Below are 24974 nucleotides of genomic sequence, written 5' to 3'. Positions count from 1 at the left end.
ATGGACTTCACTTTAGCCAAATAGACATAAAGTGTTCTGGAGGTTCAAGAGAAGTTCTTTATGGATCTGCTGAGAGGGATAGAGGGAGCTTCTCTTTCACGTTAGAAATGGACTAGATCGTTTGTGACTTTAATGGCTCAGACAACTACTCCCTAAACCTAATAAGAAATAGCTTCAGGATGAAGCCAGCACTGGGTAGGGCAAAGCAGATGGACAGAACTTGTAAACTCATAAAGGTTTGGTGGGGCCAGGGCTCCATCAATCCTAAAGCATGCCCTACCTCTGTCCTTTCATTGTTTAAGCCAGGCTGAATTGGATTTTCTATTGCACTTATGGCTCCAAAATCTTGCAAACTGATATAGGAGCTTTAAGACAAGTGGAAAAAGGCTGAGAGGATCCCTGCCCCTATGTTGGCTCTGCTGGTTATCCAGGACCATGGATTAGAATCTCTACTAGTCCATTTTTGCCTTCCAGAAGGTGTCATATTGAAGGAAATAAGAATGAAGGAAAGCATTTCAGTGAACCTATGTCCCGGAATTGAATCACACAATAGGAAGTTAGTTGAGCCGTGTCAATCACTCTTCTAGGCTGGAGAGAAACAGTAGACAATCCAACAAGATTTCCAATGACAAGGAGTTTACTGTTTCAAAGGAGCAGAAAGGCAATAAACAAATAGACAGGTCTATAACCTGTCATACGGGAATAAGTGCTAGGAAGGAGAGCAAGAATGAGAGTAAGTGGTAGAGATGATAGATAGTAAGAGAGTGTGCTATTTTAAGGAAGGTGGTGAGAAAAGTACTTAAAAAACAGAAGGGGGAGAGATTCAAGCAGTAACTCAAAAAAACAGAGAGAAGCCTTCATGCAGATGTCTGGAGGAAACGTCTTCAGGCAGTAGGAATAGGCCATGCAAAGGTCCTGAGGTGGAAGAACACCTGATGTGTTATAAGCAAACCAAAAAGACCAGTGTGGCTGGAGTAGAGTGATTAGCAGAGTGATGAAAAATAAGGACATGGAGAAGAGGACACAGACCTTGGAGCAGACATAGAGGTAAGGACTGTAGGTTTTCGTAGACCACGATAAAGGCTTCAGACTTTCCTCTTCTCAAGAACTTTGGGCAAAGGTGTGACTTTTTTTGTTGTTGTTGGGGGGGGGATGGAGTCTCACTCTGTCACCCAAACTGGAGTGCAGTGGCACGATCTTGGATTACTGCAACCTCTGCCTCCCAGGTTCAAGCGATTCTTCTGCCTCAGCCTCCCAAGTAGCTAGGATTACAGGCATCTGCCACCATGCCTGGCTAATTATTGTATTTTTAGTAGAGATGGGATTTCACCATGTTGGCCAGACTGGTCTCGATCTCCTGACCTCAAGTGATCTGCCTGTCTTGGCCTCCCAAAGTGCTGAAATTACACGGTAAGCCACTGCCCCCTGGCAAGGTGTGACATTCTTGATGAAGTGAGGAAACAGACTGTGTAAGGAGGCAAGGTTAGAAGCAGGAAGACGTGTTAGGAGGCAAATGCAATAGTCCAAAAAGGAAACAATGGTGGCTTGAACTCAGGAGACAACAGTGGAGGTGAGGGAAGTTGCAAGATTCTGAATATATTCTGAATGTTGCTGAAAGACTGGCTAAAGACTGTGAGAGAAAGAAAGGCGTCAGGAATGACTCTATGGTTTTGCCCTGAATAAACAGAGTACTCTTTTTCTAAGATTCTCGCACCTGCAGATAGGCTATTTTGGAGGGAGAGAGAAATACGAGTTCAATATTGGAATTAGCAATTTTAACATTTGGAATTAGTGGGGAAAAATACGATTTTTATAGGTATTCATTGAGAAGTGTTGAAATGGTTGGGTATACAACTCTAGAGTTCAGGAAAGAGGTTGAGATTAAGGATTTATATGTAAAAGTTACCAGCATGTAGATGTATTAAAAGTTATGGGATAAGAAAACATTATTTGGAGTTGTGTGCAGACCAAGCAGAGGCTTAAGACTGACTCCTGGGCACACCAGGGTTTAGCAGTTAGGCAATAAGTACATAAACTAGGGAAGGAGAACAGAAGTGGAGGCCAGTGAGTTAAAAAAAAAAATGAATCAAGCCAGGGGTGTTCCAGAGGCCAAGTAAAGAACGTGTTTAAATGAGGAAGGAATGAACGAGCGTGTTTAATGCCACTGATTGGTACAGTAAGATGAGAACTGAAAAACGACCACAGTTTTATGAGAAAAAGACCAAATTCAAGCTGCTTGGCTTTTCTTTTCTGCAGGTACTGCCTTATCATATTTCCTCAGCATTTGGAATGCAGACTAATTAGACTATTTATGTTTGAGATTATATTTGACTTCTTATCCTAGCTTAAAATGAGAGTCAATAAATGGTGTAATATTTAGTATGATTAACAAGCTGAAAACTCCGCAATGGTGCTAGCTAGACTCCAACTATATGAGTGAATTAGGAGTACTCTGAGGGACAACAGGAGACACTTGAGAATTTGCAAATAAACCAGCAGATGCATTACATCTTTCATTAAACATCAGTACACACATCGACAAAACCAACATGAAATAAGTTTAAAACCAACCTGATTGGTTATACCAATAGTCAAAGGACAAGAAGAGTAGAGAGCAATGCTCTTTGCAGACATAGGTAGATGCATGATTTGACTGAATGTTTGGCAAACCTTTTGAAAATTTTTATTTAACTGTCATTATATATAGGTGTTAAATTATCAGAGACCTTATGCCAATAAGATAGAGTTAGTCTTCCAAACCAAAACATTTATACATCTGTGAAATACCTGAATATATGTAAGTTTGTAAGTCTATGTACTTAAAAATTTAATTAGGTTCTAAATGGTGTAATAATGAACAATGCAGACTTCCCAAATTCATGTTATACCCAGACTTGAGCCTCTCTTCTGTGTATTCCTTCATCTTGATAATGAAATAGTCAAAGAAAATGTTTTGGGCTTTATTTTTGTCATTTAAAATTTGTTTGTAGGCTGAAAGAAACTAATGCAGTGCGGTGCAATAAAATGAAGGCCACGTTGTTATTTAAATAATAGGTAGCTTTTACCCTTAAGCTTTTTCTTGGTTATTTTTATATAATAGGATTAAAAAGGAAGAACTGCCCATTTGAAATTTTTGGTTCTTAGTCCTACTTTTTGCTGAAAGATTATTTTTCTTTCCTAATGCATGATTCACAGATGTGTTAGTTTGCATTATGTTGGCATTAGTGAATTTCTGTGACTAAAAATTTGAAAGATCCTCAGTGACACTGAATGAGCTAAATAGTCATAATAATCACATATTGTAGACAATATGTTAATCAGCATTTTTATAGGTAATTATACTACTAAACAATTATTTAATAGTTTTTCATGTTTCAGACATTGTACTTAACACGATATGTAATTAATTCCTCAGAAGGATTCTAAGGGATAGGACTATTTCACAGCAGAGCCCCATTTTAAACAATGGAGATTGGGATTTGGAAATTTAAGCAATTTGGTGAAAATAACAGTAATTTGGTATGCCAGGGTCTTAATCAATACTCTGTACTGTGCTATGTGCAAGTAAATTTTACAAGGCTAATAGTACGATACAAAGTCTTTTACCATTAAGAACGTCTGTTCCCATAGGCGTATCATTTAAAGTTCCATCATTAGAATATTTGTGAAGATTTTCTAGACTTTTAAATGTACTAAGAGATGAGGTTTCCTCAGCCCTAGCTAATACAATAGCACAGGTTCGTTACTCATTATTAGTCATTACTTTAATGAGTACCTAGAGACTTAAAATAGAATAAATCAATAATCAAAATTTTTGCAAGTGTGCCTCTAAAAGAATGTTTTGAAAGGCAAGTTTAATGCTTTAGACACATTTAGGTGTACATTTTTAGAATATCCTCTTTCAATTTGTACAATTTAAATTGTAATGGAAATACAATAGCCATTTGACATTCAACATCTATCAAAATACTCATGGCAAGCTCTTCTTTAGTATTTGGGAATTTCACTTCAGTTTATTTTTTTCCTTGAAATACTATTTCTGTTCTCTTTCTCCCCAAATTCATCTCTAAGTAACATATTTTTATATTTGAAAGTCTTTATATTAACCATCCTTTTTTTCACCCTTTGCTGTAACTACAATATATATTCATGTATATTTACATTGAAATTGAAATGTTTTTAATTTCCTGTGACAATGAGTTCTTAAGGCTTAATACTTTTCTTCTGGATTTAATTTTTATTATGATGATTACTGATATGAAAATGATCATATTTTGAATTATTACAAATAATAATTCATCACCAGAACATAAAATTTATTTATTTATTTTGTCTCTTCATGAAGTGGAAATTAATGTTTCCTTATTTAGTGCCCTGAGGTTTTACATATTGAAACAATATATTACAGTAAGATTTGATATGAAATAAGAGCTATACTTATTTAAAAAGTGTGATTATGATGATTGCAATAAGGAAGATAGGAAAGAAGAGTCATCTTCACATGACCTCAGGCATATTCTCAAGACAGATTAGTTTTAGGAAAGGTGCATATGAAATTGAAGGATATTGCAATTGATTGCCATCGAACCTTGTGTACCATAATATCACCTGTGACGAGAATTCCTAGAACTCTCAGGTACCATTAGTTCTCCCACAGGGAGGAAGCAGGGATGTTTCCACAGGTGAATCTTGTAGGTCAAACAGCCTTATGGCCCTGTGTGCCAAAGGGACAGAGGGACAGACGAGAAAGAGAGGGAGAGGCATTGAAAAAGGAAATAAGGCCTATAGAAGAAAATGAAAAACCTACTATATACTATTTTATTTTAGACAGGATAGTGCTAAAAACAGGTAATTTGTTTTTACAAAACATTTGGATTTTATTGAATTAGTATTTTTATAAAAATACTGGCATAAATGATTTTTAACATATATTTTACAGTGCACACATGCATAAATGATATTATTGGCTTAAACTGTATTAAATGGTTATTCAAGTTGTTAAATTTATCAAGGCATTTATCTTTTAATTCCTTCCATGGATATGAGTTGAAATGCTGACTCAAACATAATCATGTAAAAAAATTATAATCCACTCTCTGAGAACGTGTTCATTTAATCATTTTTTTTTCATTCAATAAACATTGAGTACTTTGTATGTGCCGGGCACTATTCTAATTTCTGGAGATAATAGTATTGACTAAAACCAAGTCATTGCCCTTATGAGGCTTCCATTCTAGAGGAAGATATAAACAATTAAAAAGATCAATATATGCAGTTTTCTCACATTATCCCAAAGTTTCTCAAGATTTTAATTTTTCTGAATGGTAAATAAATCCAACAGATACAAATTTTATATCTTATTCATTTTTTAACACAAGATATTTTATTTTATTTTAATTGTTTACCAATTAATAAACAAGGGATCATTAATAACTGTTATTAAAACTATTATTAATAAATGAGCCAAGCAGGACAATATTAGAACATGTTTAAAAGAAAACTAAATGAGTACAATATGAGCACTCAGGGATGCTGAAATTACTTTGTAAGTAGGTACAAAACTGATTTCTTGGAGGTGCATTAGATAAAACTCATTTATGTTTTTATGAATAAGAATATTTTTATTGCTACTATTTCTCTACAAATTACAGTAAGAAAATAGCTCACAAACAATGGAAGGCACATATAACCCAAAAGAGTATGCTAGACAGGACACCAAATAATCTTTGCCTGTTCAAAATCTTTCACATTTTTTCTGACAGTCTATCCCCCTGTGATCATAATCTCAAAAGTTATTCTTGATTATAAAAGGCCTATTATATTGGACCTGATTATTTACATAGGTACAGGAACAGTATTAATTTACCATACAAGCTCCTTGAGTTTGCTTTGCAATTCCTGAGTCATACAGTACTGAACAGCTACAAAGTCCATAAATTAACCTTTGCCTGAATATGTCATAAGGAATCTCAGATTGTACCTTTTAAGAGACTCTATTTTTCTATCTCAAGGTCAGGAAGCTAAGCGTAAGAACCTCTCCCCATCAGATTTCACCAGCAGTATTGGTACATTGGAATGAATTATACCATCTTCTGGAAGTCTCCCAAATTTTTTAATGTTCCTTGCCTGCCAAAAATGTTTCTTACGGTTCTTAAGGGTAAGCCTGTCCCCCTATATGCCAGGTATCACTGGGTCAGTTTCCTTGGGAGAAGTTTGGAGGCATTGGCTCCTAAACAAAGTCCCCCCTTTTTTTTCTTAAATAAAGACTTGTCATACCTGATTTAAAAAGCATAATTTTCAACTATAACACCTCAGGCAAAACATTAGAGGATAGATTCTATTTGTCCCTATGTAAATATTTCCATGAAAAGTTGGGAGACTTACTAAGTTTCTGAATTATGGAGATGGGGTGGTAGTGGGTTGAACTATGTCCCCGAAAATGCTATGTTCAGATTCCAACACTTGTGAATGAGATCTTATTTGAAAATAGGCCCTTTGCTGCTGTAATTAGGAATTTTGAGATAAGATCGTCCTAGCTTTAAGGGGGATCCTGTATCCAATGACTGGTGCCCTTATAAGAAAAAGAAAAGAAAGATTTGAGACACAGACACATTGGGGTAAGCCATGTAAAGACAGAGACAAGAGATTAAAGTTATATACACACAAGTCAAGGAGGGCCAAGGATGTAACCACCGTCAGAAGCTAGGAGAGAGGCAAGGGATAGATTCCCTCTCAGAGTCTTCAGAAAATACAAACTGTGATGACACCTTGAATTTTAGACTTGTGACCTCCAGAATTTTGAGATAATAAATTTCTGTTGTTTAAGTCATCAAGTTTGTGGCAATTTGTTATGGCAACCCTAGATAACTCATATAGGTGGTTATTAAGAATCAAGTATTATCTTAAAATGCTTTAAGTTTAAAAAAAAAACAGATTTTACTAAGTTATATGCAGTATAGACAGCTTAAGAAGAATAAGAGCTTCATATATTCAGAAAATGGAAACTTAAAACAACAGCAACAGTATGCCCAATTATGATAAAATTTTCTTCTTTGATTTTTTTTATTCCCAGGAAACTAATTTTTGTTCTGCTAGTCCTTGGATTAGTAGTCTGCTTTCAAGAGGCAGTCCACTAACATGGTTTTAAAGTTGTCTATGTGATGATGTTAGCTCTGAAGGCTGTACCTGAGTCTAGTCTTTGAAGTGTCAATAATTTAAAAACTCAAGAGACTTTCGGCCGGGCATGGTGGCTCACGTCTGTGATCCCGGCACTTTGGGAGGCCAAGGCGGGCGGATCATGAGGCCAGGAGATCAAGACCATCCTAGCTAACATGGTGAAACCCCGTCTCTACTAAAAATACAAAAAATTCGCCGGGTGTGGTGGCGGGCACCTGTAGTCCCAGCTAATCTGGAGGCTGAGGCAGGAGAATGGCGTGAACCCGGGAGAGCCGAGATCGTGCCACTGCATTCTAGCCTGGGTGACAGAGTGAGACTCCGTTTCAAAAAACAAACAAACAAAAACCTCGGAGACTTTCTTTATTGGTTTATAGCTTATGGCAGAGACTTCAGGCAAGCATCAGAATAAAACAAAATTGTGTATAGATGAAAGAGACTTGATGGCTGTTATTAATTTGTTACCACAATCAGAAACATTATTATCATAATAAAAAGTATCCAAATAAAAAATAGTAAGATTTTCTCTTGGGGTATAATACATAACAAACTTATAAGAGTTTTGAGCAGTTTTCCTCCTGGGGATAAAGCACATTAAATAGGGAAGACATTGACAAATTCTGATATGGACAGGAGACAGGAAAATACTGGGTAGAAGAGGGTGGTTCCCTAGCAAACGCTCCACTCTCAAGCCTGGATACCCACGGCCCTATGTGAGAACAGGCACCCAAATTTTTTAATGTTTTCATGCCTAAAAAGTTGCCTTTTGGCCCTCCACACCCCCTATCCTGTACCCATATAAACCCCAAACCCCGGGCTCCAGAAACAGACAAGGAGATGAGGAGATGATCAGACAAATGGCAGAATGGCACAGCAGAGAAGGAGAGAAGAGAAAGAACATCGGGAGGAGTTTAGCTGGGGACGGTCAGAGAATTGGCCACTGGAATGCCAAAATGCAGAGGAAGATCATCTTTCTGCACCATCGTCTGTCCAGCTCTCCATCCGTCCTGCTGAGAGTCACCTCCATCACTCAGTAAAACCTCCGCATTCATCCTTCAAGTCAGTGTGCGACCCAATTCTTCCAGGATGCTGGACAAGAGTTTGGGATACAGAAAGCTGTCACACTGACCCTCTGTTCTTGCAAAAAGGCAGCGGGTCCACTAAGCTGGTTAACACTTAAGCTGTCCATGGATGGCAAGACTAAAGGAACACACTGTAACACATGCCCATTTGGGCTTTGGGTGTCACAGACACCCACCCCTAGATGCTGCCGTTGGGCCAGAACCCAAAAGTGCTTGCCTCAGTTCCCTCACCTGTCCATCTGCCTGCTCCCCCTCCCATAAGGGGTTTAAGCTGAACAGAGAGCCACACTCCTGTCACATGTCCTGCGGGGGGGGGGAGGGGGCGCAGAAACTCTCCTGTTTCAACTCCAGGATTTTCCATATTTCCAAATATTTGTACTAATACAATTTTACCTAGATAATACACACAGTATCTAGAGAAGTCTGTGTCTCTCCTAACCTGACAACTCTTCCCAAGTAACTCCTGTAATAATATCACATCACATGAACATAAATTCGACTCATATCTTTCTTTCTGTAAGGTTAAAGAACATACCTTGGTGATTTCTCATGGGGCCTCTTGGAAATCTGAAATATAGGTTTAGGTGCAAAATATGCCCTGAAAATGTTTTCATTATTTTCTAAATTCAGGGACCAATTTAGGGAAGGCAAAATCAAGAGCTGTCAGAGGCAATTTTGGAGCTTTAATAGTCTAAAACGGGTACTAAGAAATAATTCCTAGTTGTCTATTTAATAAAACTGATGTTATTTTAAAAACAAACCTAGAGGATATCATTATAAGAACATTAGCTCTTGCATAAGTGAGGAAGTTTTGTTCTTTTTTATTTTTTTCTTAAATAATTGGGAACATAATAAAGTCAATATAAAGCACAGAAAATTATTCTGGTGAGATAAAGCCTCTGCTATCTAGGCAGGTTGCATAGAAATAAAGAAAACCCTTTCATAAAGTAGCTTAAAGCACTAATCAGTAAACTAAGGATGTGAGCTCCTCAAAAGTGAGCAAATGTTACTAAAAATTTAACAGACTTCATAGCTTCTTTTCAGATATAGGTACATTAAATCAAGACTAACAAAATCCACTTTCCAAGTTTTGTCCTTTATTATGCTCTTTCATATTTGCAACATGTTGAACCTCTTTTTTAGGACATCATATAGTTTGGGGTTCCTTGGAAAACCCTCAGAAGATCTGTGAGGTCAAAACTATTTTTATAATAATGTTAAAATGTCATTTGTCTGTTTTATTCTCATCCTCTCATAAATGTGCATTGGAGTTTTCCAGAAGCTATAGGCGTGATACTGCCACAGACTGGATGCAGAAGCAGGTTGAGAATCTACCTGTTCTCTACTAATTTATATTAAAGACATTTACAAAAATATACATCAATGCTACTCTTCTCACTAAGGACATTTTTGAAACCATTATTTTTATAAAAATATTTTCTATTAACATGAAATTTGCTTACCACTTCTATCTCTAAATAAATCAGTGAGCCAGTATTTAAATAATATTTAAACATTTTCTGTTATAATGTTTAATATGGCAAAAAATTATAGTTCTAATCTGCAAAATTATGCTGTTTGAGATCTTCAGCAATTTCTAAGAGTGGAAAGGTATTCAGAGACCAAAAGGTTTGGGAAATGCAGCTTTAAGAAAGTTCTACTTTTTCCTTAAAAAGCAAACACACATACACAGTCATTTTTCTCTGTCACCATTACTCCCTGTTTAGTCTCAACCAACATATTACAACTTTTAACCAGAGTAAAACTTCTATTTCTAAAGTCATTGAAAGAAACTTATTTTTTTTAAATGTAATTTTAAATGTATACATAGGCCATCCTTTTATTTCTGAACTATACAGACAGAAAATAGTAACATCTAAGTAAGTGAACAAAAGCTCAGGAAGATTAAAGGGACTAGACACAAAGGAGCACATGTTTTAGAGATTAACAAAACTTCATTAAAATCACAAGTTATCACACAGGGAATTCAATATTCACTAAGAGACAGGCTCCCTATTTTATGAATGTTGCCAGAAAAACCTAACAAGAGGACAGGAAGGAGGCCTGTCAGAATCAAAGCCAAAGCAAATAGGCTTTAGTTAAAAAAACTTGGTAGACTCACTGAACAGCAACACACTCCTGACTATCTTACTTCTCCCTAAAGGAATGGCAAAACCTGCACTATCTGAAAATTAACTAAAGGTCTAATGACAGACAGGAGCTCCCCAAGAGACTTTCGTTAGTAAAGATGATCGTGTTACCTATGGTAGTGTCTCTATCTGTTCAGGTTGCTATAATAAAAGTGCCATAGATGGGATGGCTTATAAATAACAGAAGTTTATTTCTTACAGTTCTGGATGCTGGAAAGTCCAACATCAAGGCTCCAGAAGTGCCTGGTGAAGGCCTGCATTCTGGTTCATAGATGGCATCTAAGCTGAGCTCTCACATGATGGAAAAAGTAACAGACCTCTCCTGAGCCTCTTGTATAAAGGTGCTTATGAAAGATAAATGATAAGCCCTCCTGACCTAATGCCCTTCAAAGGCACCACCTTCTAGTATCATCACACTGGTGATTAAGCTTCAACATATGAAGTGTGAGGAGACATAAACATTCAATCTATAGCTTGTCCATTTTGCTTATTGTTTTCTGCAAAAACTGGATCTTAGTAGGAAATGATGACCAAACAACAGAGTACAATCAGAGCCTGGTGAAAGAGAAGAAACTACACGTGAATGTGGAAAGTCAATTAGGCTTGAGGAATTTCTAGAAATTGCTCTGTACAGTCAACACAGTTTTATACAAAGCGATCCATACACTTATTGACTGAGAGAGATGGCACCATCTAGCCTTTAAAGAAGCCTTGTATGAACAAAAAGCAATGCTGAGATAGCAAGTTTTTGCTATCACATTGGGAAGCATTATAGAGAATGATTATACTCACTATAGCCAATACATTGGTCTAGAAGCACTCACATACCGACTTTACATCTTTTCTGGAGGACTATTGGCCAAGTAATTAAAGTGTTAAAATGATGACAATTCTTTTTTTTTTTTTTTTTTTTTTTTTGAGACAGAGTCTTGCTCTGTTACCAGGCTGGAGTTCAGTGGTGCGATCTCAGCTCACTTCAACCTATACCTCCCTGGCTCAAGTAATTCTCCTGCCTCAGCCTCTCGAGTAGCTGGGACTACAGGCACGCACAACCACGCCCAGCTAATTTTTCTATTTTTAGTAGAGATGGGGTTTCACCATGTTGGCCAGGATGGTCTCGATCTCTTGACCAGATGATCTGCCCACTTCAGCCTCCCAAACTGCTAGGATTACAGGTATGAGCCACTGCACCTGGCCAAATGATGACAGTCCTTTAATGCAGCAATTTTACTAACAGAAACTTACCTTAAATAAACACTTAGATGTTGTCACAAAATGTTATTATAGTGTGTTAATACTAATACACAGGTTAGGTGAGAAATAACCTAAACACGCATCAATGCAGAATTGGTTCAAAATAGTAACAGTTCATCCATGTAATAAAACACTATTAGTAGTTACAAATAATAATGTGACTTCATTTAATTTGTTTATTCACTTGGCAAATATTTAACTGCTCATAATATTCTTGGTACTATTCTATATTCTGGGCACACAGAAATGAATAAAACAGAAAAAGCTCTGCCTCCCTAGAGATTACATTCTAGCTACAGATAGTATTAAGCAATGTACATAGTATATTAGCACTAAGAAGAAAAATTAAGCAGTTAAATGGGATGGTAGGATTTTAAATAATGTGGCTGAGAAAGGACCCTCTGAAAGGGTGGAATTTGCAACAAGATCTAAAGTAGATGAGAGAATAAGTCACCCGTGTATGGAGGAATAGCACCTAACCCAGAGGGAAGGGCAAATTCCAGTGCCCCTGAGCAACAGAAAGGAGCCTGCATGGACTGAGGGGGAATAAGCAAAAACGTGAGCAGTAGGACATGAGGTCAAGGAGGAAAAGAGGTCCTGTGATGGGCTTTGGAAAGGATGGAAGAGAGAAGAAATGTGAACTTTCCACATTGTAATAAGATCACTCTGGTTGCTGCATTTAGAAAAGACTAGAATTACCTAAGAGTAGAAGGAAGGAGACCAATAGCAAAGTTTCTTCAATAATCTAAACAAGGGATAATGGGGGCTTGGACCTGGGCGTAGGAGGTGGTAAACAGTAAGATTCAGGATTTATTTACGTCAACAGAACGTTTTTAAAAATCAGACCAGATGTGGGATATTAGTAAACAAGTTAAAAAATAGTTCAAGGTTTTTATCTTGAGTAACAGAAAGGATAGAGTTGTCATTCAATGATATAGGGAAGAGGAGTAGGTTTGGCAGATAACATCAGAAAATCAGGTTTGAACTTGAACTTTGAAGTTTTTAATATTAAGTTTGAGATGCCTATGAAACCTCTAAATAAAGATGTCAGTTGTATGCAGCAGTAAGGAATTCAGGGAAGGTAGCAGAGTAGAGATATATATTTGGGAGATGCCACCGTGCAAATGATATTTAAAGGTATCAGACTGTATGTGTACTAAGAAAATGGTTGTGGAACTAGAGGGAAAGTAGTGTAAAGACTAAGCCCAATAATATTCCAATGTTTAGAGACAGAATTGAGGAGAAGTCAGTCAAAAAGACCAAAAGGCCGGGCACGGTGGCTCACGCCTGTAATCCCAGCACTTGGGGAGGCCGAGGCAGGCGGATCACCTGAGGTCAGAAGTTCAAGACCAGTCTGGCCAACATGGTGAAAACCCGTCTCTACAAAAATATAAAAATTAGCCAGGCATGGTGGTGGGCACTTGTAATCCCAGCTATTCGGGAGACTGAGGGAGGAGAATTGCTTAAACCTGGGAGGTGGAGGTTGCAGTAAGCCAAGATCATGCTACTGTACTCCAGCCTGGGCAACAGAGTGAGACTTTGTCTCAGAAAAAAAAAAAAAAAAAGACCAAGAAATAGCAGTCAGAAAAGCAAAATTAGACGAGCTCTGGAAGTCACATGAAGACAGTGGTTCAAGAAAAAAAACCAACAGCGATCCACAGTGTCAAGTAAAATGAAGAATGAAGCTTGCACATTGAAATAGAAGTTAGTGGGGAACTTATCATAGAACCGTTTCAATGGAATGGGTATAAAAGTCCAATTAAATCTATATTTATAGATATGTAACATTTCTAAATCATGTTTAGGAGCAAAAGTAGCATATAAAACAACACACACTTGGAAAATTATATATATACATATATATGTTTATATGTGTGTGTTTATATGTGCATACATGTGTATGTTTGGTATTTAAATACATACATAGAAAAAATCTGAAATAAAATCTCCCAAGATAGTAATAGAGGCTATTTTAGCAAGTAAGACTTTAAAATATTTACTTTTTATGTTCCCTCTACAGTTTTTTTTTTTCTAATTACTATCTATTACTCTTGCAATTAGAGAAAAATAAAAATCCCAATAAAGCAATCTCCTAAAAAATAAGGAAAAAAATACATAAAGAAACAATAAGGTAATCTGTATTATGGTAAAAATATTTGTAAGATAAAGGATAAGTTAAAGAATGTTTAGTTCCTGTTAAATTAGGAAATGTTTCACAAAAGTTTGGTTGTAAAATATATTTGTATTTAAACATTTGAAGAAGCCATAGAACCCTTTCTTCTTACACTGTATTGTTTAGTAAAATGTGTTCTTTCACTTAAAAATACAAATCTGATTTCAATTTCTCTTAATGGTTTAAAAACAAGATGCTGAATTTACAAAATTGAAGAATATGCATTAGAAAGATGAAATTTCATTCCTTTTTGCTGCAAATTTATTCTTATTTTTTCTACAGCTGAATAAGTGTTTAGTGTAGTAAGAACTTATATTTGCACATTTTAATAGTGATATACTTCAGGGAGGCCTCAGTTTACCAAAAAAGATTATCAAACATAATCATGACCCAGGAAGCAGCTGTATCCCATTTCCAAAGAAAAAAAATGTACCATGCCGAACTGTTTAAAAGAAGTAATATAGTGGTGAATTTTTTTTTTTCATGTGATTTAGTTTGAAATACTGTGCCTAAAATGCTGAGCTTGAAGTCCCATAAAGCTTGGTATGCTTTGCAAAAAGCACACCCAGTTTAATTTAGGCCAGGCCTCCTTTTGCTTTGAAGAAACAAAAAAGAAACATTAGCTGTTCTTGGCCTTATCCTTAGGAATCAACTCAAGACTTCCTAGTGGTCATGGTGATATCCATTGCAAACTGAGATAATTTCTGAATGAATGAATGAATGAATGAATGAAAAGAAAACAGTGAGTTATATTTTATCTTGATAGAATGTAAATGTAAATCCTTGAGTGGCTTATAATCAAATATATTTTTCATTGATCTGAGGCAGTTTTCTTTCAAAACTATAATAGCTTTCTATAATAGCTTTCTATAATAGCTTCAGGTATGCACTACTATTTTTAGATCAAGTCTCATTGTGCTGTATCACCTATCTAAAATATATTTAAAGAAAATATTTATATATTTACTCCTAGGTTCAAATAATATAAATAAGGCTTAGTCTATCTCAGATTTGTGATTCCCATCTTCCTGTCTCCTGTTATAAGAACTACCCTCCTCTCTCATAGTCACTCTGAAAATACCTTGTCTTTCAATATCTCCAAAATTAGAGCTTAGAACACAAATTATATTTGTGTTAAATAACCAAAAACTTTTATCCTGATCTCATAGAGAGAAGTTCAAATGAGAAAAGCATGTGGAATGCATATTTTAGTCTATAAAACAACAAAAAATAAAGCAATGAATTATAGATAAAAGTTATTAAAGGGAATGATATGAAATATGTGAAAATATTTGATTGTTCCAAAGGAATATATGAAGACTAATATATATATTAGTCTAATATAATATACATAACTAATATATAAATATATAATCAATATATAAATATATAACATATATTAGTCTTATAATAATATGTCTAATATATAAGAAAGGAAGACTAATATATGTATTAATCTAACATATATTAGCTGAATATATTATATTATATATAATTATATTTTACATACAGGAAAATGGTAGACAAATTCAACAGTGCCAAGAACTACATTAAATGTAAATGGACCAAACATTCCTATTAAGAGACAGAGAAATCAGTATAAATTTTAAGAAATATCCAAGAATACGCTTCTTACAAGAGAAACACTTAAAATTTAAAACCACAAAGCTGAATGGAAAAAGTGTTACCATGCATTTACTAATCTTAAAAAAGTTGTTAATAACTATATTAATATCAGACAAAGTAGACTACAAACAAGCAATACTATCATATATAAAATGAAAGTTATAGGATAAAGGGTCAATTCATCAAAAAGATGTAACAACACAAATATTAATTTAAAAAGAGTTTTACATACCTGTAATCCAAGCCCTCTGGAAGGCCAAGGCAGGAAGATCACTTGAACCCAGGTGTTCAAGGTTATAGTGAACTGTCACTGTGCCACTGCACCTCAGCCTAGGTGACCGAGCAAGACCCTGAAAAAAAAAAGTTTTAAATCAGGAAGAAAAATTACCAGAACTAAAGAAAGAATAAGACAAGTTTGCAATAAAAGTAGATTTTTTGTAGAAGTTTATCATTCCTTTTTCACTAAGCTATAAAACCAACGGTTAAAATAAGCATACAGAACATTTGAACAGCACTACTGCCTTACTACAAACTGCTATACCAAAGTATCATAGACTGGGTGGCTTAAAAGCAGCAGAAAATTTTTTCTTACCATTCTGGAGGCTAAAAATCTGAGATCAGATTATGTAAGTCTGAGATCAGGGCATCGTTGAGTTCTGGTGAGATCCCTCTTCTATTTTGCAGATTTCTAACTTTTCCTTGTATTCTCACATGGCAGAAAGAGAGCTAAAATCTTTCTGAGGTCTCCTTTATAAGGCCACTAATCTATTCAGGAGGGCTTCATCCTCATGACCTAATTACCTCCCAAAGGCCTCGTCTCTTATTACCATCATATTGGGGATTAGGATTTCAACATACTAATTTTGGGTAGACACAAACATTCATTCCATTGTAGCTATCAACCTACTGAACATATATAGACCCAACAACTGCAGAATATATATGTATTTCAAATGCAGATAAAACATCCACCAAAGTAAATATATTGTGAAATAAAACCATAATAATTTCAGAAGGATGTCAAATAGGGTATAAAGACAATGGAATTAAATTTAATCATAATAAAAAGTCTAGATAACTCATTTATTTTTTGTGTGGAATAATACATTAACAAAATATGATTTAAATCAACTAAAGATCAATTCCATTAACAATAGCATAAAAACATAAAATGCCTAGAAATAAATATACCAAAAAATGTACAGGAACTCTGTTCCAAAAACTACAAAATATTGCTGGGAAAGATTAAGAACACTTATAAACACATGAAGAAGTATACAGTGGTCATGGGTCGGGAGACTCAATAATGTAAAGATACCTCATTGTGATGCTAATTTGCATTTCCTTGATTAAAAAAAAAATGCCTACGATCATTCACACATCTTTTTGAAATCTGATCACTAACTGATCCAGCTCTCATTTCACTGTATCTATACAGAGGAGTTGCATCCTTAAGGTATTAATTAACCCTATTTAGTGATAGCCCACTGACCTTCTGACTGAGCTCTTGGTTTATAAAGATAAATAACACAAGGTATCTGTCTTCAGGGAAATTGTAGTCTATATTGACTCTGCTGTAGCACACTGGAAGATACATGTTTTCAAAGCACTGTAGAGAAATTCAGCTGTAAAACCATTTTCTAAATTATCTAATGTGCTGAAAATTAAATTAGACATCTTGATCAATATATAGTCTATCAAAATATTCCTTTAAAAAAAGTCTTCAGACTTTTAATTTGCCACTCATCTAACTGCTCGAACCATGAATAGTAGTTTTTATTCCAACAGACCAACACGCTAAATGTGTGCCTTTATTTCTCAACTGGAAGTGGAGGCCTCAAAACCTCAGAAAGGAAACATTTGGTTTGGCCTTTTTTTAGCTGTCCTCATTGAGAATATACAGACAGCTATGAGAAGGAAGGATCCTGTTAAGTTTCCATAAAACCACCAACTCTGACACCACAGAACAGTTTGTTCCTTTTGTTGGTTTCACAGTCCCTGAAACTTGAAGGTGAGGACGGGAAGAAAGGTTCCTCAATAAAGAAATGAGAAAGTTGCCTTAGAATAATTAGAAGCCTGGTTCTCCTGCAGAGTATTTTTTATCTAATGAAGAAAATAGTTTCAATTTCACTGTGAAAATTAAAACAATTTTAATTCTTTTGAAATGAACTTACTAAGAATATCATTCAGTCATAATATTTATTTTTCATTACTGTATGTCCTAAAGTTTAGGACTACCATGCTTAATTTTGCATTTTCAATTAACAGAACAGGATAAATATACATATAGTAACCTTTTTATCTTATTTGGACATACTAAAATTCATAGCTTTTAATCTAGAAAAAATAAAAGATGTTAATACTTGATATGAGCTTTGTGGCAAATTACAAATTCCCCAAATTATTGTGTGAATAGTGAGATGTGGAGCAACTAAAATCCTCACTTGACACTTTAATAAATGTCAGAAGTAACTCTTATTTAACATTTTAGATGAGGTTAATATATTTTTATCCATTTTTATATAAAATATAATTTGCAATTAGTCTGCAGAATAAGAAACCACTTAAAGTCTATAAATTTAATCATAAAAATAACAAAAAATGAGAATAATAGGAAATATTTACATAGTACTCAGTAAGAAAAGCAACTGGTGTTTGAATTATAAATCTTAATCAGGAATGACTATGAATATATTGAATAACTTGTTAAATCTTGTAGCCAGCCTGAATGAGAAACTCTGATCAAAAGAAGAACCCAGTTTCCATTTCTGGTTTTACCACTAATTAGATGTGTGGTGTTGAGTAAAAATAGAGAACTTTAGAATGAGATGAGGACTCAAAGGTCTCAGTGAAGACATTTTCTCCAATAGACAGGACTGTAACAGCTGATCTTACAGCCTCTGCTTTCACACTTACGTTGACAAAAGCTCACTAATTCATGAAGCATATAGTGTTTTCTAAAAATTACCTGCAATTACTTCAGTTTAAATACAGTGATATAAATGTGCATGTCCCCTATGGATAATTAGTTACCTGGAAGAATCCTAATCAAGACCACGCACCCTGGGCTAGGCACAGTGGTTTACTCCTATAATTCCAGCACTTTGTGGGGATGAGGTAGGAAGATAGCTTGAAGCCAGGAGGTCCAGATCCCCATCTCTACAAAGTTTTCTAAAAAAAAAAAAAAAAAAAAAAAAAAAAAAGCAAAAAAACTAGCTAGATAGATGTGATGGCATATAGTTGTAGCCCTAAATACTCTGGAGGCTGAGGTAGGAGGATCCCTTTGAGCCTAGGAGTTCGAGGCTGCAGTGAGCTAGGATTGTACCACTCCAGCCTGAGTGACAGCTCTCTCTCTTATTAAAAACAAACAAACAAACAAACAAACAAACAACAACAAAAAAAAAACACTTCACATTCTAGGGATGATTAACTACTACCTGGAAAATCCTAATCTGAATCTCACACGGGAGAATTACGTTCATAATCAATTCAATTGTCTTGAGTCATTATCCCTGCTCAGTGTTAGACGGTATGCTAGTCACTCTAAGGAAAATTAGCAGTGCTTTTTCTGTGATAAAATGAGTATTGCCTCAGACGACATGCACGTATCACTTCTGCTACTGATTGAATAGGACATACCAACCTTGGTTGAATCCTTCAAAATAGTGCCTTACGTTTCAGGTTATAATCTCCCATGCTGACTAGCAAACTAATATAATTCTGCTACTGGAATATTGTGACATTTACCACATGGGGACCTTTCATTTAAGTTCATCTCAAGAGTGCCCCCCCGTACCCCCCCCAAAAAAAAAACTTCATCAGGTTTGCTGATGAATTTCGAAAGCCTGATTTGTGTGTGTTTGCTAATAAATACATCTGTGGCAGAATTCAGCCTGGGAGTTGCTTTTATTGTAATGTACCAAATGGTAGCAGGGTGCTGCAGGCTATAGATATCTAACCAAAGGAACCCAATCTTTCTGAGATTCATTTAGGTAAATTCACAACAGCAACCCCTTCTGTTTTATATTTGTGTTAATGTCTCAGAATACCGTTTATTAATCTGCAAAGAGAATATCAAATTTGAAGTAGACTAAACCATGTAAATTAGCTGATGAACACATGAAATATCCTTTATATTGAGCTGACACAAACTTCTGTAAAACTTCTATGCATTTGTCATGGTTTTTGCCTTCTGGGCCACACACGTGAACTTAATCCTTCTAAAGTAGGGCTAAATTTTTAAATATAAACTCAAAGTAGAAGACCCAGAACATGACTTAATTTTCTATTCTGGCTGAGACTTCGCTTGCCAGAACAGCATAAAATTCCATCTCGGTCAGTTTGAGTGCTTGCCCTTTCCAAGTCTTGTGAAAACCCCAGAGTCTTACAAAAGCCTATTCAAGGAATGCTTTCTGGTCTTTAGTTTGTATTTATCTGCTCTAATTTACTATTTAAGACCAACCCATCCCTTGAAAGAGACTACTCCTGTGCAAAGTAGAAAACCAGGGATCCTTGCCATAGCTCACAGGCCTGGTGCTTATACTGTAGAAGCTCTCTAGTTGCACCAGGTCATTTTACTCTGACATTTCACCACTGCCGTGGAACACAGCACTTTGAGAATCTCTGCTATTGACAGAGCCAAATCATGGCCCTCTTCCTACTACTGGGGAAGCAATCCCAGCTAGATTTCTGCTTCCCCATCTCCAAAAAATGTGACCTTATACACAAGCACATGCACACCCATTATCTTCATGTTGTGATGTTTCATCGTATTCTTCCCCATCAGTTCCTACTGCCATCCTCCAGAGGCAGTCACTGTTCTGATTTTTTTTAAACCATAGAATAGTTTTGCCTACTCTAAAATTTGTGTAAATACAACCATGCACATAGAACCATATAAAATGTACTGTATGTTTGTGGAAGGCTTCTTTCACTCAGCAACATGTCATGATTCATCCATACTGTTTGCATCAGAAAGTCATTCCTTTTCATACGTCTACAGTGGTATTCCATGACATGCATATGCCAAGTTTTAGTCATTCTCCTGTTCATTGAAAATTAGGTGATCAGCAGTTTTAAACTACTATGAAAAGTGTATTTGTAAACTTAAATTGTATTTTAGCTAAATGTATTTGGGTGGCATCGCGGGGTCACTGGGTGGGTACATGTTCAGTTCTATAAGAAGTTGCTAAAATGTTTTCAAAAGCAGTTGTACCATTTTACATTCTGACTAAAAAATGAATAGCTCCATATCTCCATCCACATCTGGTGTTGTCAGTCTATATAGCTTTAACCTTTATACTGGTTGTGTAATAGCATCTCATTGTGGCTTAAAGTCATTCTTGTCTCATATATTTCTGTGCCTTTTAGTATTATTAACTTCAACATTAAGCAATAATGAAACCATCTCTTGTGTATCCAAGTTTTAAATCAATAACTTGAAAGAAGCAATCGACTTGGGAAAAGATGCATATACATACCTACTCCTATTGTTTGCAAGGGCTGGAAAAGGAGTATAAATGGAAATCAACATATGATAGTCTAATATTTAAAAGTTCTAACTTGAGCTGGCAAACTCTTAGGTAACAGGTTTTATCCTCTTACCTTGACATATCTACCTGCAGAGGGATCTAGGAGGGCAAACTCAGAGTTCACACCTGAGTGTAGACATGTGAGGAAGCCAAGCCAAAGCCTTCTGACCTCCAGATTCCCAGCTCTGGCTCCTCTCCACCCCACAGAAGGTTACCCAGTGCACACCTTTGTGGACTGTCCAGATAGGGCATCTGAGCTTTGTTCCTCTTTCCATATACAGCTTCCCCTGAGCCATCCTTGGGTCTGGTGAGGAACATGTCAGTGTAATCATCTGGAGGGTGGGCCAACAGATGGACTTTGGTGGGTGTGTCGTTTAAGCCCTACCCAAATCCTTGCTCTTTTGAAGAAATGTGGCCAGAGGCACAGACTCCTTTAAGTAAATCTGAGCAGAGTAGAGTGGGCACACCCATTTTATTTGCTACTGAAGTTTCATTTCACTATTTGCCTCAGAGACATGAATTTCGTATTGGGCCACCACAGTTGCAATAGTGGCAGATCCTGAACAAATCTCTTATTTCCTCAGCCACCTTGGGCTTTCCCCAGCATTTGGCTGAGATGAATGTGATATTTTCACAAGGAAACAAAAAAGGAACAACAAAACTAACAAACAGATTGCAAAAGCATAGAAATGGATGTTGATCTATCTCAGATAACTTTTTATGGCTGACGCGTAGAAATACATTAGTGAAATAGTCAAAATCTAAATAACAAGAGGAAAAGAACACATACTCCCACAAGCAGGCACGCACGCATTCCTACCAAAATTATATACAGCTGAATTACAAATGCTTCCGAAAACATTTATTCATAGAGGTTAAATTTGTAAAACACTATATCCACTAGTCATTGCTCTAAGGGCTCTACATGAGTTATTTAATGCTTACATGCCATTTCTTTTCTTTTCGTTTCATTTGTTTTTTGAGACGGAGTCTTGCTCTGTTACCCAGGCTGGAGTGCAGTGGCACCATCTCAGCTCACTGCAACCTTCACCTCCCAGGTTCAAGTGATTCTCCTGTCTCAGCCTCCCAAGTAGCTGGGATTACAGGCAGGCACCACCACACCCGGCTAGTTTTTTTATATTTTTAGTAGAGACAGGGATTCACCGCGTTGACCAGGCTGGTCTCAAACTCCTGACCTCAGGTAATCCACCCGCCTCAGCCTCTCAAAGTGCTATAATCCCCAAAAGGGATTACAGGAGTGAGCTACCACGCCCGGCATTTTCATCTCCATTTTAGAGATGTGGAAACTGAAGATCAGAGAGATTAGGGTAAAAAGATTGTTACATTTACTTGCTAGGGAGTGGCATAGGCAACATTCGAATGCAGACAGTCTGGCTGCGGAGTCCACAGGCCTGGCCAGGAGGCTATGCTGGGTAGGTCTACTATGTGTTAGGCATTTTATGAGGTGTTTTATATAGATTAGCTAATTCAAACTGTGACATAGGTATAATTATCTCTGCTTGACAGATGAGAAAACAAAGGCTAACTAATTTGCCAAAATTATAAAACTAGTAAATGGCTAAGCTGGATTTTACTAACTTGCCAAAGTTATATAACTAATAAGTGGCTGAGCTCGGTTTTACACTTGATTAAATTATGTTCAGGACACTTTGCCTATGAAGGCAACATGTAATATTTTAAAGAATTATTATTTTTTTTAATTTTTGATTTACACATCAAGGAATAAGATTCAAGTATCTAAGCTTTTTTATTTTTATTTTTATTTTTATTTTTTACATGGAGCTCCTTGTCCTTTAACAATGCCTGATAAATGAGTCATTACTGTATCTCACTACACACAGGGGAGATGTGATTTAATTTCCAGTCTACAGCCAAGACCAAACCTAGGGTTTTGAAGGGTGCATTACAACTGGCTTTAAATGTATTTGATTTTTCCCCAGAAGAAAAAAAAGTGTCTTAGACATAGAAAGAAATATATCCATTAAGTATCAAACACTATTTCATTTCTATGTAAATCTATGGATAAGATAACTTAGTGATTTCATATTTCCCTGTGAATGCAATAAAATCTGATGGAAACTGAAGAAAAAATATCTACACCAAATCATTCAATATGCATTCCTCAGTACATTCCAGAGCTTGGAGCACATACAGGAAAGTATGGAAAAAATGACTGCCTGTGTTCTTCTACTTAGATTTAATTTTCCTTTTGAGCCCTTAGTGTGGGCATAGGTGTGGTGTTTTATTGTACATTTGTCACATGTTTCCAAGTTGCCACTGAATTAAGCATGTGCTTCTTGAATATAAGAGGAATTGAAACAGAAAAATTTCTTAAAGGAACCATTGCACTCTCTGTTCCTACATAGATAAATACCTGCACATTTTAGCATAAAATGGAGAGATTTTTATGCTTGCAACCATACTCACCATGCCCTACTTTTACAATAGTGGGTCTTACTTGAAGAAACATTCATTAACTAATTATTGCGGTTAAATTGTGCTTCAGAGTCTTCACACACATCAAAAAAAAAAAAAAAAAAAAAACTTTTCACAGATCTTGAGAATCCTAGAAGGTCTAAAAAGAAAGTAGTTCCACAATGGGAATTGCCAGTAGCATTCAAGGGCTGGTGATTAGAAAAAGAAAAGCAAATACAATCATAGGTAACTCTATGACTTTTAAAATAGAAATGTCTGTGTGGCCGGGAGCAGTGGCTCATGCCTGTAATCCCAGAACTTTGAGAGGTCAAGAAGGGCGGATCACCTGAGGTCAGGACTTCAAGACCAGCCTGACCAACATGGCAAAAACCCCTCTCTACTAAAAATACAAAAAATTAGCCAGGCGTAGTGGCACACGCCTGTAATCCCAGCTGTTTGGGAGGCTGAGGCAGGAGAATCGCTTGAATCAGGGAGGCAGAGGTTGCAATGAGCTGAGATTGTGCCACTGTACTCCAGCCTGGGCAACAAGAGTGAAACTCTGTCAAAAAAAAAAAAAAAGGAAAAGGAAGAAGAAAGGAGAGGAAGGAGAGGAAGGAGAAGAGGAAGGAGAAGGAGAAGGAGGAGAAGGACAAGGAGGAGGAGGAAGAGGAGGAGGAAGAGGAGGAGGAAGAGGAGAGGAGAGGAGGAGGAGGAGGAGGAGGAGGAGGAGGAGAAGAAGAAGAAGAAGAAGAAGAAGAAGAAGAAGAAGAAGAAGAAGAAGAAGAAGAAGAAGAAGAAGAAGAAGAAGAAGAAAAAGAAGAAGGAAGAAGGAAGAAGGAAGAAGGAAGAAGGAAGAAGGAAGAAGGAAGAAGAAGAAGAGGAAGAAGAAGAAGAAGAGGAAGAAGAAGAAGAAGAAGAAGAGGAAGAAGGAGGAGGAGGAGGAGGAGGAGGAGGAGGAGGAGGAGAAGGAGAAAAGAGAAGAAGGAGAAGGAGAAGGAGAAATATTAAAATAGAAATGTCTGCAACATCTCTCCAACTGAGAATGCCATATCAGTATAGGTCTAGGTTACCAAGCATGGCAATGTTGTTGCTGTTCTGTGTTTCTCTCAACCATATTATAAATGTCAATGTATATTGTCACAAGATTTATCTGTGCTGTTTGGTTAGCTTTTGGAACTTGACTTTCCAAGATTGCTTCAGCAATAAATGGGAGGCACATGGTGAGAACGGACCCCACACAACTTTCGGTACCAAAGCCTGGGCACAGCCCACACATAACAGTAAGCTACTCTCACACATTTGGCAGTCCTGCTGGGGCATGGAGCCATGGGCAACCTGGTTGCCCCAAGTCCTTCCCTAAATGAGAGGGTCTCCTTGGAAGTATGTAAACCAACATCTCCAGTGGCAAAGCTTAGAAATAAATACTTGGAGTAAAAGGAGATGAGAAGGAAAACAAACACATTGCAGTCTCTTTGCCAGCATCAACAGTGGGTGAAGAAATTCTTTAACTTGGTATTTTGGAAACAGGAGCTTTCAAGGTGAAGAATAT

The 24974-nt window shown here is 36.4% G+C and overlaps 1 long non-coding RNA gene across 1 annotated transcript in view; it reads right to left on the bottom strand.

Moving 5' to 3' along the window:
* The window catches only part of LOC144339885 (uncharacterized), a 194431-nt gene that overhangs the window by 2839 nt on the left and 166618 nt on the right, over positions 1-24974 (bottom strand). The window contains exon 2 of the long non-coding RNA XR_013415436.1: positions 15691-15808. This is a non-coding gene — a long non-coding RNA (uncharacterized LOC144339885). The remainder of the gene's footprint in view (positions 1-15690; positions 15809-24974) is intronic.

Source organism: Macaca mulatta, chromosome 3 (genome assembly GCF_049350105.2).
Source record: "Macaca mulatta isolate MMU2019108-1 chromosome 3, T2T-MMU8v2.0, whole genome shotgun sequence".
Taxonomy (NCBI): domain Eukaryota; kingdom Metazoa; phylum Chordata; class Mammalia; order Primates; family Cercopithecidae; genus Macaca; species Macaca mulatta.
Note: the sequence above shows the minus strand (reverse complement) of the source record. Positions and strands in the feature narration are given on the sequence as shown.